This window comes from Choloepus didactylus, chromosome 14 (assembly GCF_015220235.1).
Source record: "Choloepus didactylus isolate mChoDid1 chromosome 14, mChoDid1.pri, whole genome shotgun sequence".
Lineage (NCBI taxonomy): Eukaryota > Metazoa > Chordata > Mammalia > Pilosa > Megalonychidae > Choloepus > Choloepus didactylus.
The window spans coordinates 27,507,815-27,519,873 of NC_051320.1; the positions used below are offsets into that span (position 1 = coordinate 27,507,815).

The 12,059-nt window shown below is 38.2% G+C and overlaps 1 pseudogene; it reads left to right on the plus strand.

Moving 5' to 3' along the window:
- Positions 1-6,897: 6,897 nt before the first annotated feature.
- On the plus strand, positions 6,898-11,119 carry LOC119508806 (annotated as a pseudogene).
- The last annotated feature ends 940 nt before the right edge of the window (positions 11,120-12,059 follow it).

A 12,059-nucleotide genomic window follows, 5' to 3' on the forward strand; every position in this document is an offset into this window, starting at 1 on the left:
CTTAGGTTAGTTGTCTTTTTCTTACTCCCTTGTTATGGTCTCTTTGAAATGTTCTTTTATTGTATGTTTGTTTTCTTTTTAACTTTTTTTCATACAGTTGATTTAAAACAGAAGGGAAAGTTAAAAAAAAAAAAAAAAGAAAGAAAAACAAGTTAAAAAAGATGTAGTGCCCCCTTGAGGAGCCTGTGGAGAATGCAGGGGTATTCGCCTACCCCACCTCCATGGTTGCTAACATGAGCACAGACATAGGGGACTGGTGGTTTGATGGGTTGAGCCCTCTACCATAAGTTTTACCCTTGGGAAGACGGTTGCTGCAAAGGAGAGGCTAGGCCTCCCTATGGTTGTGCCTAAGAGCCTCCTCCTGAATGCCTCTTTGTTGCTCAGATGTGGCCCTCTCTCTCTGGCTAAGGCAACTTGAAAGGTGAAATCACTGCCCTCCCCGCTACGTGGGATCAGACACCCAGGGGAGTGAATCTCCCTGGCAACGTGGAATATGACTCCCGGGGAGGAATGTAGACCCGGCATCGTGGGACGGAGAACATCTTCTTGACCAAAAGGGGGATGTGAAAGGAAATGAAATAAGCTTCAGTGGCAGAGAGATTCCAAAAGGAGCCGAGAGGTCACTCTGGTGGGCACTCTTACGCACACTTTAGACAACCCTTTTTAGGTTCCAAAGAATTGAGGTAGCTGTTGGTGGATACCTGAAACTATCAAACTGCAACCCAGAACCATGAATCTTGAAGACAGTTGTATAAAAATGTAGCTTATGAGGGGTGACAATGGGATTGGGAAAGCCATAAGGACCACACTCCACTTTGTCTAGTTTGTGGATGGATGAGTAGAAAAATAGGGGAAGGAAACAAACAGACAAAGGTACCCAGTGTTCTTTTTTACTTCAATTGCTCTTTTTCACTCTAATTATTATTCTTGTTATTTTTGTGTGTGTGCTAATGAAGGTGTCAGGGATTGATTTAGGTGATGAATGTACAACTATGTAATGGTACTGTAAACAATCGAAAGTACGATTTGTTTTGTATGACTGCGTGGTATGTGAATATATCTCAATAAAATGAAGATTAAAAAAAAAAAGAAAAAAAGACATTGCATCCTATAGCAAATTTGGAACTTGCTCCAGTGTTCTGACTGTGTATACACTGATTTCACCTGGCCACCATATGCTTTAACATTAGATATCTAGGTTACATTTATGGTCTTGGCTCCACTTCCTACTGATATACCTTCAGGAGAACATGAACTCAGAAGTTAATCAGGCCTGGGCCCAAATCTCAGGCTGGCCACTTGCTCACTGTGTAAATTTAGGAACTGCATTGTCTCTTCCTTTATGAAATGGGGATGATTTCCTTGTATCACAGGTAGTTGCTGAGCTGAGATTTAGTATAATCACTCTTCTTAGAAAGTTGGAATAGGAAATGTACATTAATTAGTATTCTTTTGGTTGCAAGAAAAATAAACTTCTCAAAATATGGGAGAGTCCAGTGTAATCAATCTGCCGCATAAACTCTGTTTCCTTGTAAACAAAATGAGGATAATGCCTACTTTGCAGCATTCTTGTAGACAGCAACTGCTATGTACAGTATGATGATATATATGAGGTGACAACACAGTTCTTAGCGTAAAGACTCAATAAATATGAACTCCTTTTCTCTCATTTTTCCTACCACTTCATCAAACTGGCCCCATGGAAGGGGAGCTGTGGCAGTTTCAGGAAATAGCATTGTGAGATGTTAGGACTTTGTCATTCACTGGTGTTGTAACCTCAAAATAGTTTTCTTTTCTGATCTCACATATAAAACTGGGGTTGGGGTGGGACATGTTGAAATTATATCTTAAGATGCATGATCATTCTGATAGCAGTCAGGAGTCTAGAATCTAGTAGAGTAGAAAGTTGGAGTATGAATGACTCTAAATTCTGATTCCAACTTCTAGCTCTTTCACTTGATAGCCAAGTGAACCTTCTGAGTCCCTCCAAGTCTTGAGTCCTTGTCTGTAAATATCGGGGTAGCATCCCACTCTATAGGGCTGCTGTGAAGAATAACTTAAAAAGTGAATGTAAAGTATCTAGCACTGTCCGTTAGAACTCTACGATGATGTCCTATCTGTGCTGTTCAATATATATATGTGTACATGTAACTATTAAGCACTCAAAATGTGCAAGTACAACAGTCTTTAATTTTATTATATTTTAATTAAAATTGAAAATAGCCACATGTGGCCAGTAACTACTGTATTGGACAACACAGATCTAAACATAGATGTTCAAAAGGGGCTGGCGTCTGTCTTTTGTGGTCTCTTTGTATCTTATTTTTACTTATCAATATACCATTCTAAATCTTAAAATTGGATGTAAAGTAAAAATAGAACCTAGAGACTTTTCCATTTAATCCTCTTCACTTATACACAACAGGAGCCCAAAGGAGTATATGGAGGTGGGCGTGTGGGAGTTTCGGGAGGCTGGTTCTCCCAAGAGTCCAGGGGAGAAATGAAGCTAACATGGGGTAGGCTGTGCAAGCACATTAACCCAGGGCAAATCAAAGTTTCTGTAATGAGGTCAGGGATACAAGTAGGGGACACAAGAGGTGAATATGGAGAACTCTCCCAACCAAGGGCTTTCTATGGGTAAGCAGGGAGTTTAGAGGGTCACCTGTGCTCAGGTGGGCATTGACTGATCTGGGAGTACCAGTACCAGCAAAAGCCTAGAAAACTAAACCATCCTTTGCATAGCAAGAGCCTAGGAAGTGGAAACTGCTTGTCCGAAGTTACACAAGTAGTTACTGGCAGATTGAGGATTAGTATTTCCCCCAAGCTAACCTGTCATTAGAACAAACAAAAGAATGGTATTTGATTTTTACTGCTCAACCTGTTCACAAAGGAGGGTCATTCCAAAGAGCGATACAGAAACAGTGACATCAGCATATAACTCAAGGAAGTTCTTTCTGTGATAATTAATTACAGAAATTATGATAATACAGTGGCTCAAACGTCACCGATCCAAAAATCTAATGCTCATAATTCCATCAGCAGTATCACTTTACATTTCAGTCAACAATTTAATAGCAAGGAGTGACAGTGAGATGTAAAATTATTGAGACTTCATTGCCTTTACAAAAAGCATTAGGAAGCATTTACTGGTATATTATGAAGTATCATAAATAATTAAAATATATCTACTTATTAAAGTATTGGAATAGTGATGTTCTAGCCTAGTTGTTTACTTCCTCATGTTCATTTGTAAAATTCAAATTTCAAAAGTTAATTATCATTAATGCAAAATGGAAAACTGTGAGATTTAATAGGCTGAAGAAAGAGAAATGAGGCATTGTATATTTTACTAAAAGGCAGGAATACCAGTTAATGTCTTCATTAGGGAAAAACAACTCAAATGAATCAGCATTTTGCTAACACTCCATTTGGCGACAAATATTTAAGTTCTACTTATGAATAAACTACAGTTGTACTAAACTTTGAATTGTTGGTTGAATCTATCTCTACTGTGAAAAACATGAAATTCAAACATAAAAATTCAAATACTGTTTCACTTGTCTTAATGCTAGTAGCATCAACATTAACACTGACTATGTAATCCAACTGTGGCAAACTATGTACCAAGAAATGATGATAAATTTGCCGATTATTTTTGCCAACTATAGGTAATATCCAACCATTGGTCTTGAGCATTTATGAGCATGTTAAACACCTGCATATTTGAAGCCACACAAACACATGCATAGAATTTGAAATTTGAAGGGACTGCAGAGATTATCCAGGCCAACTTTCTAATTTTGCTGACAAGGCCTAGAGTTGTGCTTCTTGAAATTTAGTGTGCATTCAAATCACTGGGAGAGCTTGTTAACATGCAAATTATGGTTCTGTAGTTCTAACAAGCTCCCAGGTGGAGCTAACATTGCTGATGGAACAACCATGCTTTGAATAGCAAGAGTCTAGAAAACCGTAATTATCTGTCCAGTCACACAAGTAGTTAATGGAAGAATGAGAACCAGTATTACTATCCACCCCTGACTCCTGCCCGCCACACCTCCATGCCCCACGTTTGTTTTAGTGTCTCTAATACAGTGGTTGAGAGTATAAATTCACTACAGCCTGGGTTGAAATCCCACCTTCCCCACTTACTGTGTGACCTTGGTCAAGTCCTATAACCTTTCCTTTCCCTCAGTTTCTTTTGCAAGATGGAGATATGATAGCACACCATTTTAGGTGGTTATAAGAACTAAATGGTACATGTAAGGTAATTAGAATAATGTTGACACATAACAGGCAATTAATAAATGTTAGCTCTTTAGAATTATGATTATAACCAGTGTCCCATTCTTTCTGCTCCCTAGCAATACCTCAAGCTAGGAACCTGTCCAGGAGATTGTATGGGAGTAATAGATGCTTGTTCTCTTAATAGGGAAGATCAGACCGATAGATAATAATTAAAATGCTTTGGGCCTAAGAGATTGTTTGGCACCGTATTTACATTTGTGTGGGACAATGTTACCAGTTTTTAGGAATGCATTTCAAGGGATTAAAAACTGACTCTGGTGAATTTAAAAGCTGCCCATTCTCTGCGTCCTGTATTCCTGCTCAGTCCCTCCCTTTCATTCCACATTGAAAAAGACTGCCCATTTTGACTGACATAAAGGTCTTTGTCAGACTTTTCTAGAATAATGGAGTTGTATTTAGAATGATGTTGACTGCATGAAAACGAGAGGTAGGCGATGCTAAAGATTGACAACATGTCTATTTCTACAATCAGTAAATTGAAAGCAAGGTTGGATACAGCTAAACCAAAGCAAATAAATGACTGTAAAGGAGTCATTGAGAAAGTCTTGGAGAATCAGCATTGTGTGTGTGTGTGTGTGTGTGTGTGTGTGAGTGTGTATATAAGTGTGTGTGTGTGTTTTAAGATTACTTCAATTTTGGAATGGGGATTTGGATTCAGCTCTCCTGGGTTCCTATGAGTGATGAGGGAATTAATAGGTCACCATACTGTTTTTCATTGTCTCCTGATGCGAGTGTCTTCCAACAACTTAATTGCTCCTTTTTGTGCTTTCCCTAGCCACCTACTTTTTATCCATGTCCTTAATTGCTCCTGACATTGGCACCTTATGTGTCAGCTCAAAAGGGACAATGTAAGTATCATGACACTGCAAGATGATCCTCACTCCAGGTGGCTCCATGGCAAGATGAACAAAGGCAAATGGGAAAAGTAATATATTTTTTAAAAACCAGGGTACCAGTTTGCTAATGGAAAATTAGAACTATAACTGTCACACAGACTGAAATGGTGTCAAAGTAAGAGTTGTGCCAATACAGACACTCTGGCCTGTGTAACAGTTATAATCTTTATTGCAACTTATAAATTGGAGTTTGTTAAAGCCAGGGTGTAGACTGATATACAAGGAAAGCCAAAATTTGTCCAAAGAGTACCTGGGGAGTAAAGGATTAGAACAAGAATTTTTGTAATATGAATATTAGTAGGATCAGACTAAGAGGACCTGCCATAGCTATCTCCAAAAGGGAAGAGCCTATTATGATTTTAGAATATTGTATTATACCTAAAAGTTAAAGGGTGTTCATTTAATTACATTAGGTCAAAGGTAATCCAAATTTCATGCCTAGGGAACTATACAATAATATTTTAGCAGATTCAGTTTAATTTAAGTAAGAGTTCCTGTGCCGGGGGATATTAGAGATTGAAATTAATACATTGAGTCATACTTGCTATGGAATAGTCAGCCAACATGGTATGCAAAGCATTGAATCATTTATGTTCTGATCATATTTGAGATATCTTAGGAAAAAAATTTCTGTTTAACTTTATATGTTGAAAACAGATATCATTGACAATTTTACATAACTTCTTTTATCATTTTAATTAGCTCAACAAATCCTTATTGATTTTATAACATAATCCAGAATCTAAACAAATAGTATTTATTAAAAATTAGCCTACTGTTTACACTAACGTTTCATTATGTACCAGAAAGACCACATGGAAATACATTAGTAATTTGAATCTGTTAGTGAAAATGATAGAGATTTGACTCTTTCTGAATAAGCAGCATTTTATTTCTGGTATTGCTAGTGTCTTATTTTCCTCAGCTTTTTGCAACATTTATAAGTGATAAGAAGTTTGAGTTGATCACGAATATGTTTTTTTGGGAAGGTGACAGGGAGTATTGTGACTCTCTCCCCAACCAAGTAATCTTATACATTAAATATATATAGACTATTTACTAAATAAATACTATGTAATTTTTCTGACTCTTTCAAACGAACAAAGAAAGGATTGGCAGGAGATCACTCAAGACAGTAAAATGAGATACTGTGGTCTTTAAAACAAGTCACTGAAATTGTGTCAACAAGCAAAAATTCAGTAAATTTAAAAAAGCAGTACAATTGAATCCAGATCACCTTTTCACCATTCATTCATTTATTTATGCATCTACCCAACCACCAGTGTTGGTATACCAGTTTCTATACAGAAATCAGTGAAACTTATTCCCTGCTACTAACAGGTACATGGTCAAGATAAGAATGTTGCTTAATCATTACAGTAATAGGACCAATGTCCTAAGGAAATAATTATTTGTTATGTAGTTTGATCTCCCCCCATTGAACTTAACTTTCTGTTCATAGCTCTAATTTTTTGTTGTTTTAATGTTTCACATTCTTCATTGCATTGATCCCTTCTCATCTGAATTTCTTCGTACACGTTTCTTCATAGGTAATCCTATTCTGAGTTTTACTCTTACTTATTTCTTGATTGGCCTTACCTGTGCCCACTGCTTAGTTATCAAGTCTCCCTACAAATTCTGCCTCTGGTGGTTCGGGCTGGTATTTTAGACCACATAGGGATTGCAAAATGCCTGAATGGGCCTGTATCCAGGTAAGGGTGGTGGTGATGGTTGCCTTCACCATCACTATGGGGCCATGTGCTGATGTTTCTCACAGTGCAAAAATATTCAGAAGTCAGGGCTTTAAAAGATTAGCAAATGAATCCCAACCAAAAACAAAAAACAAAAAACAAAAAAAAAACCCACAAAAAAAACTCTCGAAGTTCAACAATCTGCAAGGTTTTATTTTCTTGATTTTTAAAATCCTCTTTCCTGGTAGCAATGCCTGTTCCTTGAGGGAGAGGACAGATTTTTTTCCAGCTTTAGCTGCTGACCTGTTGAGACAGATGCTAGACCCATCAAGAGTCTTTCTTACAAGCAAATGAACATGGAGTATATATGTGAATATATATATACACACACACATACCTGTAAGTGGCTTCACTTTTCCTATCCAAACTGTGCTAAAAAAAAAGGGGGGGGGGGCTGATTCTCACCCCTCAATATACATCCTTTATTTTGCCAATTAGGTAATAGATGAAAGGAAACTAGGAAAATGAAATACGAGAGGCAGCGATTGCTTTACCTAGATGTGGAGCAGAAAAGAGTGAGTATGGATCATCAGAGAGGAAAGAGGATGCAGGAGGAGGGAAGGGGGAGAGAAAGGTGGAAGGAGTGGAGAAATTATTTTGGCAGCTGTTTCAGAGAGGCATTTTAAAAAATGTTTAAAGTTTTTTTTTTTTTTTTTTTTTTTTTTTTTTAAAATCAAGTTTTGCTGTGTAATATGAGCTGTAATTTTGTGGTGTATTGAATTGTGCCCCCCAGTTTGGACATGTTCTTAGTCTTGTTCTGCATTCTGGTGGGTGTGGACACACTGTAAATAGGATCTCCTGAAGATGTTACTTTGGTTAAGATGTGGGTCAGCACAGTCAGGTTGGGCTCTAATCTGGTTTAGTGGAGTCCTACTTGAACGGAATGAAATTCAGACACACACACAGAGAGAAAGCCACGGGAAGAAACCAGAAGCCAACAGAACCTGGAGGAGAAAGGAGAAGACATCACTGTGTACATTGCCATGGGGTGGAAAAGCCAAGGACTGAGGATTGCCGGCAGCCAGCCTCAGAATGCCATGGTCTTCTGGGAGAAGGCAGTACCTTGCTGACTCCTCAGTTTTGGACTTCTCCTAAGCTCCAACCTGTGAGCCAATAAATTCCCATTGTTGACACCAACCTATTGTATGGTACTTGCTTTAGCAGCCAGGAAATTAATACAAACTCTTCTTCCTCAAAACTCAATTAAGCTTCCCCAAGTGCTGATGGAATTCAGGCAACCAAATGGAATTTATTCAAATGTAAACCAAAACAAGATACCAACTTTGAAAATCCAGTATATGGAGAGATGGAGAAGGAGTAACAGGACAATGGTGCGGGATTCCTCCCCTCTCCTCTTCTCTCCCTGCTGAAATTCCTCCGAGAGCCAACTGCAGGCTACTCTGCAGCAGAAGACTCTTTTAAAGACACTGTGAATCTCATTAGAGAGGACTCAAGAAGTGTAGCTATGACAACTATTTAGGGAATAATTAGAAATACACTTTGCACATATATTTTTCACAAACAGATGGGAAAAAGTTAAGTCTGTACTTTATAAAAAATATATATTTTTTTCTCCTTTTCACCTGTAGTTGGAAGTGTCTGTGGGAACTATGCCTGTGTGTCTTTTACACGTGCCATCTCAAATATTTACAAATAATCACGATATACTGTATGTATATCTTTGCAATGAAACTGAAGGTAATGCTATCAATATAGTACATTTTTAAATTTTGGAAAGATTATAATGTCATTGAATTTGATAATTAAAGTATCTGCCCCCCACCCCCTCAACAACAACAAAACACCACAATTAAAGAGCTACATTAGTCTTTGAAGCTTTGGAATTAGATTTTCTTGGATGGGACAATGTGCCAAGACTGGCCTTAAAAGGAGAGACAGAGGATTTGGTTGCATTCAGGGAAACCATACATACATGGTGTCAGCTGGGTGAACTATGATTTACTCCCTGACTCTGCCCCTGACACGATGAACCATAGTTGCTATTAATGGTTCAAGGAATGGCATTTAACGTTTTTTCTTGAATGTTGGAATCCTTTATTATACTCCCAACTTCTGGTCACAATGTTTAGCAACAGTCTCAACCTTTAGTGCACATCAAACTTATTCATGTCCCTTTGAAAAAATTCAGATTCCAGGGCCTCAACCCTGACTGACTGACTCAATTTCTGTCCCTGGGGCCTTTACATGTACATTTTCAGTAAGTCCCACATGTTATTTCTGATGTTGAAAAAGGAAGAGTCGAGAACGTCAAGGTTGGGGTATTCCCCTTGTAAGTGGCATCAGGGACAGGGAATTCTAGCCATGTGCTCCACTCTGAACAGTAGGAAAAGCAGATCTAGAGCATTAAGAGTGTCGAGTTTGCCTTTGAGGAGACTGTCAACAGAAAAGGAAACCTTGGGACCAAATATCAAAGAAAGACTTCAGTGGCAGGTACAAGAGGGGACAGTTTGTGGGGAACACGGCAGAGAAGGGACAAACAGGAAGACAGATAACCAGAGACAGGTGAACATCAGGGCAGATGCCGCAGAGAGAAGCAGGAGGAGAGTACCGAGAAAAGGCAGCTGGGTGATCGCAAGGCCATCAAGAGTTTATTGGGGCCTCCCAGAGACAGGGAAAGAAGTCAAATTGTAGAAGTCTAAGGGCAGCTCTTCTCAACCTTGGCTGAACCTCACAATTAAGTGTGTGTAAAAACACACACTTTCTGACCCCTACCCCAGACATAACGAATTGGGATCTCCAGAGAAGAGGCCTGCACACCTGTCATCTGAATTTTTCAGAGCTACACAGGGCATTTGGGCCCACTGGACCAGGAATAAGTAGTGGAACATAAGGCTTAGAAGCAGGAATGTAGACAACTCTGAAAAATGGGGGGAAGAAACCATGCAGACTCTAGAGAGAAAAAGACGTAATGGGAACCTAAGGGGAAGGAAACTTTCTGCTTTTGTGTTCTCCCTGGAAGGAATTCAGCATGCTTGAAGGGATAGGACAGTTAAGAGGAAGAGATTAAAGTGGTAGCGAAGAGAGGGGCAAATTGAAGTAAGGTTCCCGAGAAAATAGCATCAAAAACTTTTCATTGTGGGGGTGCCGGGGTGGTGGGAGCGGGACCGGGAGTTCTCCAGAGGAAAGGGGAGTGAAGTGAGGGGGAAGCGGAGGCGGTGGTTGTGCTGACAGTCAGTTTTCTTGGAGGCTTTTTGGGTCCCATCTGTGAGATCGATGTTGTCCTTAATGATGGGGACACCAGGAAAATGGCAGAAATGAAAACTGAAGATGGGAAAGTAGAAAAACACTATCTTTTCTATGATGGAGAATCTGTTTTGGGAAAGGTAAACCTAGCCTTTAAGCAACCTGAAAAGACGCTAGAGCACCAAAGAATTAGAATAGAATTTGTAGGTCAAATTGAACTTTTGAATGACAAGAGTAATACTCATGAATTTGTAAACCTAGTAGAAGAATTGGCCTTACCTGGAGAACTGACTCAGAGCAGAATTTACGACTTTGAATTCATGCAAGCTGAAAAACCAGATGAATCTTATGTTGGTGTCAATGTCCGCTTGAGGTATTTTCTTAAAATGACAATAGTAAGAAGACTGACAGACTTAGTAAGACTATGACCTTATTGTTCACCAGCTTGCCACCTATGCTGATGTTAACAACTCTATTAAAATGGAAGTGGGCACTGAAGATTGTCTACACATAGAATTTGAATATCATAAATCAAAGTATCGTTTAAGGATGTGATTGTTGGAAAAATTCACTTCTTATTAATAATAAAAATCCAACATATGGAGTTACAACTGATCAAAAAAGAGATCACAGGAGTTGGACCCAGTACTACAACAGAAACAGAAACAATTGCCAAATATGAAATAATGGATGGTGTACCAGTAAAAGGTGAATCAATTCCAATAAGACTATTTTTAGCGGGGTATGACCCAACTCCAACGAGAGATGCGAACAAAAAAATTTTCAGTAAGGTACTTTTTGAATCTAGTCCTTGTCGATGAAGAAGACAGAAGGTACTTCAAGCAGCAGGAGATCATTTTGTGGAGAGAAGCACTTGAAAAACTGAGGAAACAGAGACCAAACTTTCACCAGCGATTTGAATCTCCAGAATCACAGGCATCTGTTGAACAGCCTGAAATATGAACTATTGAATATGAGAAAAAAAGAAAAACAAAGACTGTTGTAGCACATAGGGGGGAAAAAGGCCAACCATTTATAATAGTCATCCTTTATCTTACAGTGCTGCATATATTTTATGATATAACTAAATATTCTTCATGTGTATACATTTAAAAAAGTGCTTTCTTTGAAACACTGGAACTTTCTTAAGCTGCCTTTTTTTTTTTTTTTTAACTGCACTTTGATTTGGTGGTAAGCACTCAGATATGCCTAAGCATAAACATTAAAGATTTTCCTGTGAGTAGGCTGGTATTTATAATTTTGCTTTCTTTCTGCATAGTGTTGATTATTAATCTTTTTTCTCCCTTTTCATGCTAATGATTACTTCTTATTCTCCACATGCAAAAAATTAATGTTCAAATAAAATTAGAAAACCTGATTAGCCCTTACAGTGTACAAAGATTTAAAAGAGCATCTCATTTTTTTTTTAGTAACTTAATTGTTTCTGCATAAGTTTGAGAAACACATATGGAGTGTTCTGAGTCTACCATTCCATGGCTTCCTGAATTTGTATCCTCTTGGAAGTCTTCTGTCATATGAATATTAAATTTTTTTTCAAGGGATTATGTGGCATGTTTTTGTGACCTTTCTGTCTCCTGTTTTTGCCACATTAAGTAACCATTCTGCTATGTTCCAGCAGTGCCACTATATGTTTTCTGCAATGTGGAATTGACCCTATGTTGGTGTTTAAAAATATGTTTAAACTGTATAATTTTTACATAAATACTCTGAAACAGATATGTTTATTTTTTTTAATTTAAGGAGTCTTTCTGCCATGTATACACTATTTTCTTCACAAATTTATTCTCTTCACTTCTCAGGTGAAAATTTTGGGATGGAGGACTCAGGAGCATGTAGTAAAGCATGTAGTTATCCAGATCTGGACAATTTCATGTTTGTTAAA